Raw genomic sequence first — 5,626 nt, 5'->3', positions numbered from 1 at the left:
ATAAAAATCGAAGAGGAGGGGGGGAGAGTGAGGGGAGAGAGGGGAGAGAGTGTGGGAGAGAGAGAGAGAGAGAGAGAGAGAGAGAGAGAGAGAGAGAGAGAGAGAGAGAGAGAGAGAGAGAGAGAGAGAGAGAGAAGAGAGAGAGAGAGTGAAGGGGAGGGGCGCGAGAGAAAATGAGAGATGAATGAGTGTACACAAAAGGAATGTTTTAGAGAACAATGAATAGGTATATCTTGTATTCGTGCTCAGGCGTGTCCTGCGTGCAAACGTGAGTATATTTTCAAGCTTTGCGAGCTAAGATAAACAAACCCGATTTAATTGCGCTCGAAAACGCTGGAAATTTCTCCCTTCTGTCTGACATTCAGTGACAATAACAATAACAAGAAAGGAAAAAGGAAAGTACGTGACAGCTTAGAAAAGGGTGATGAAAAGCAGAGTAAACTATTGTAGAGACTTGACAGAACGTCGGGTCGTGAACTAAGCACAGACGAATTAGATCTGAAGTTTATTTACAAGCGCTTTATATACGTATGTGCGCATTAATAATAAAACAACATTCGTTTAACTGGACTACTTTAGCACGCCGGTGTCGTGCAACTTGGCCAAAGTCGCTACACTATGAATTTAATTTGTACTCTAAACTCTTATTACACACAAGGCGTTACATGATCTCTTCTCAATTATCTAACAACATAATTATACTTGCCGACCCCATCGTTTGCCCCAACATACCCTTCGCCAATCCTTTCATATCTCTCTCTCTCTCTCTCTCTCTCTCTCTCTCTCTCTCTCTTTCTCTTTCTCTCTCTACTCTCTCTTTCTCTCTCTCTCTCTCTCTCTCTCTCTCTCTCTCTCTCTCTCTCTCTCTCTCTCTCTCTCTCTCTCTCTCCACTCTCTCAAGTGCACCCATTTCTTTCTTGCTTTTTATCTGTTGAGTCTCCTGGTCGACCAGGACAATTAGCGCCAGTCATTTCCTATCCATGGGCAACTGAAACTGATGTGAAAAAATAACGCCACATGACGTTGCATTGCACCGCCCGCTCCGCTCTGCTTGCAGTGTGGCCACCTAATGTTAGCGCCTCAAACAGCTGCGCTCTGCTGTGCCCGCTCTGCTCGCAGTGTGGCCAGAGCCCACAGAATTCTACACTAATAGAACGGGAACTGTACCACGTGACCTGTGAGGAATTGAAGACCGAAAACAATGGCGTCTTGAGGGCACGATTTATCGTTTTCGGAAGTAACCCTATAGCTTTTAAAGCAAGAGCGGCTTTTACAAACGAGTGAAAAGTGGAACATTTACTGTCCAGTTTGTAATTTTGATTTACAGAATTCACTATGCAACTAGAGATTGGAATTAAGGTTTTAAATTGTTGTGTTTTTGGGTGCAACAAGAGAAAAAGCAAACATAGAGAGTTTATAAATATAAGATCTACAGAACTGTGAAAAAATTCGTAACACGGATGGGATTGTTCACAGCACCTCTAGCTTCCCACACACATTTTGCATACGCATATGACCTACGTAGTTTTTTAGTAGCAAAACTTGTTACAAGAAATTTGTTTTACACTGAACATATTTTTTCACTAGATCTAATTAATGTTCTCAAAACATGTGTTCAATAATTAACTTTATGAGAGAGAGGAGAGAGTGGGGGAGAGAGAGAGAGAAGAGAGAGAAAGAGAGAGAGGGTGAAGGGGAGGGGTGGGAGAGAAAATGAGAGATGAATGAGTGTACACAAAAGGAATGTTTTAGAGAACAATGAATAGGTATATTTTGTATTCGTGCTCAGGCGTGTCCTGCGTGCAAACGTGAGTATATTTTCAAGTTTTGCGAGCTAAGATAAATAAACCCGATTTAACGGCGCTCGAAAACGCTCGAAATTTACTCACTTCTGCATGCAGAACACGACTGAGCGCGCACACAGTCTTGACAGCGTGCACAAAATCTTGACAGCGCGCACGACGCAAGATCAACTCACATTCAGTGACAATAACAACAAGAAAGGAAAAAGAAAGTAGATAACGGCACTTGAAACTGATATGAAAATACAATGCCACACGACGTTACATTGCAGCGGCGCCCGCTCCGCTCTGCTGGCAGTGTGGCCGCCCAATGTTAACGCCTCAAACAGCTGCGTCCGCTGTGCTTGCAGTGTGGCCACCCAATGTTAGCGCCTCAAACAGCTGCGTCCGCTGTGCTTGCAGTGTGGCCACCCAATGTTAGCGCCTCAAACAGCTGCGCCCGCTGTGCTTGCAGTGTGGCCACCCAATGTTAGCGCCTCAAACAGCTGCGCCCGCTGTGCTTGCAGTGTGGCCACCCAATGTTAGCGCCTCAAACAGCTGCGCCCGCTGTGCTGGCAGTGTGGCCACCCAATGTTAGCGCCTCAAACAGCTGCGCCCGCTCTGCTTGCAGTGTGGCCACCCAATGTTAGCGCCTCAAACAGCTGCGCCCGCTGTGCTTGCAGTGTGGCCACCCAATGTTAGCGCCTCAAACAGCTGCGCCCGCTCTGCTGGCAGTGTGGCCACCCAATGTTAGCGCCTCAAACAGCTGCGCCCGCTGTGCTTGCAGTGTGGCCACCCAATGTTAGCGCCTCAAACAGCTGCGCCCGCTGTGCTTGCAGTGTGGCCACCCAATGTTAGCGCCTCAAACAGCTGCGCCCGCTCTGCTGACAGTGTGGCCACCCAATGTTAGCGCCTCAAACAGCTGCGCCCGCTGTGCTTGCAGTGTGGCCACCCAATGTTAGCGCCTCAAACAGCTGCGCCCGCTCTGCTTGCAGTGTGGCCAGAGCCTAAGGTCATAATTTTATGAGCGCCAGAAGATTAGAGCAGTTACAAGAGAGCAACAAACATAAAAAAAGAAAAAGGGGAGATAAGGACGATAGATGTTTGATAGGAAAGAAAGAGCAAACCACACCAGAGCACCTGCCAACCACCCACTAAAAAGATCTGTCTTCATTTAGTTTTAGTACGAGTTTTACGGCACTTTCAACACAATAAGGTCATATAAGTGCCGAAGGTTAGAGGAGTTACAAGAGAGTAACAAACAAAAAAGAAGTAGGAGAGATCAGGACGATAGATGTTTGATAGAAATGAAGGAACAAACCAGACCAAAGCACCCGCCAACCACCCACGAGCGTTCTTGACCTCGCGTCTTTTTGTTGGGTTTTCAAAGCCATCGTCCCATTTGACTGGGTCCTATCGGGGACGACCGTTAAATCTGAAGGTCCTGCCTCTTAAATAATCGAATAGTGTTAGCCTACATACTTTTACCCTTATTTCTTACAATCACTTTTTTTTTTTAGTAGAGGATTTTACGGCGCTCGCAACTGCATAAGGTCATAGGAGCGCCAAGGGGCGGGTGTCAACAAAGAAGTCCTTACAGGGAATCAGGCTTACTCTGCTCACCTCTCTAGCTTCGACAGCACAAAGGCTGCTTCGACTATCAAGGCACCCCGGAAATAGCAGGTCACAAGAGTGTGACTAACATACAAAAGAAGTAGAGGAAAATGACAATAGTAAGGATTAGGAAAGAAAAAGCAGCAGTTCCCTGTTGCAGATCAGGCACAGTTATGAGCGTGACATGAATCAGCCCATTTACAATTCTACTGTGCATGAATGAGAAATGTCCCCCTTTTGGGAATGGCCTAAAGACACTACAGTCAGTGGTACTACTCCGGGGAGTACAATCACTTTAACTGCCAGAGTATTAGCTAACCTTGTAGACTTTTCTCATGTCATTTTTTAAAAAAGGAAGATTCCCCTTCTTTTTTTTCAGAATGCTTTTCAGTCATTCATTCGTTCTTTCATTCATTCATTCATTCATTCATTTATTCATTCATTCATCTATTTATTCATTTGTTTATCTATTTATCTATTTTTTTCTAAATATAATTATAATGATCAACTGTTTAAAACATCCCATTTGTCCATTTACAATAATATCTCCTCCTTTTGATCTTAATACTCAGTTTGATGAATTCTTCAGTTCATCATGACATTATAATAATAATAATAATAATAATAATAATAATAATAATAATAATAATAATAATAATAATAATAATAATAATAATAATAATAATTGTAGACATCATACAGCAGACGGGCTATTACGACCTTGTTCATCGGGGCAAACCCTGGTTAGGTGGGTTGCAATATTATTATTGTTATTAGTATTATTGATATTGTATTGGAAATTGTTAAATAATATGCTAATTAGAAACAACAAAAATGAAACCAAACAGCACTAGCGTTACTGTAAAATTATTCATGTGTTGGTGTAGCGATTAGGTGCAGCTAGAGGACCTGAGTTCGATTCAGACGTGGGGAGAAAATTAGTATGGAGTACATAATTTGTCTCTCGGTCTTCTTAATTAGTATGGAGTACATAATTTGTCTCTTGGTCTTCTTAATTAGTATGGAGTTCATAATTTGTCTCTAGGTCTTCTTAATTAGTATGGAGTTCATAATTTGTCTCTTGGTCTTCTTAATTAGTATGGAGTTCATAATTTGTCTCTTGGTCTTCTTAATTAGTATGGAGTTCATAATTTGTCTCTAGGTCTTCTTAATTAGTATGGAGTTCATAATTTGTCTCTTGGTCTTCTTCCGGGGTCGTTGTATCCTTCTCACAGTACGGGCTGGCCATGACAGGCAGGCTCGAGGCCCGTACCCTGATCAATGAATAATCTAAATTGTGCCGATGGGGGCCTAAAAAAACCCTACATTTATTCAAAAACAGGTTCAACCCCACCCTGAAACGAAAATTTAAAAAAAAACAACAAAAAAAAACAACAACAACAACAAAAAACAACAAAAAACCCAACCCAAAGCGAAATCCAACCCAAATGTAAAATGTTCATCTAATACATCGACAATATAATATAACCAAACACCAAAGGTCACGTTGTAAATTAATAATATTACGTTGACTAGGAATAATAACGACAACGAAAACGAAACCATGAAAACCTCAAATAACCATTGACTAAAGCTATACAATTTCACTTGTTGTTTTTGTTTTGTTTTGTTTTGTTTTGTTATACTTTTCGAAATGGAACCCTTCCCCCCCCCCCCCCTCCCCCAAAAATAAAAAAAAAATAAAATAAAATAAAAATAAAAATAAAAATAAAAAAATTGATCGGGAATTGAAAAAAAAATGTTACAACACTAATTGCAACATTCATAGGGTCAACGCCCCTTGCAACACAGTGAGGTTATTTATGGGTCGGGACCTCAGAATTTAACGTTCATCTCCAATCAGAATCAAATTATGGCATTCTTCGTGTATGTCAAGTGCATTGTTGTGACGGACCAAATGTCGGACAGAGCTGAGCCTGGAACCCTGAACCTGCAACCCCACGATGACGAGTCCGATGACCTAACCACTACACTACCATCGCTACTTCTGACTTTTCAAAATTAAACAGGAAGCAAGTTTACCGTTCAGTGTAGCGATATATTTTCGCAGTTTTCTTTTCTTTTTCTTTTTTTTTTCAAAATCAAACAGCAACAACTTTACCTTTCAGAGTTGCAAGGCGCATTAAAACCTAACGATTTCACAACCTTATTGGGTTTTTTTCGAAATCAAACAAGCAACAATTTTACTATTCACTTAGGGTCAAACTTAA

At 41.8% G+C, this 5,626-nt stretch overlaps 1 protein-coding gene across 1 annotated transcript in view; it reads right to left on the bottom strand.

Moving 5' to 3' along the window:
• Positions 1–5,626, bottom strand: part of LOC101862066 — a gene marked incomplete in the record, with an annotated part of 22,038 nt that overhangs the window by 15,379 nt on the left and 1,033 nt on the right.

This window comes from Aplysia californica, unplaced genomic scaffold (assembly GCF_000002075.1).
Source record: "Aplysia californica isolate F4 #8 unplaced genomic scaffold, AplCal3.0 scaffold00652, whole genome shotgun sequence".
Classification (NCBI taxonomy): Eukaryota; Metazoa; Mollusca; class Gastropoda; order Aplysiida; family Aplysiidae; genus Aplysia; species Aplysia californica.
The sequence above is the reverse complement of the archived record's forward strand: the minus strand, read 5'-3'. Positions and strand labels throughout refer to the sequence as shown.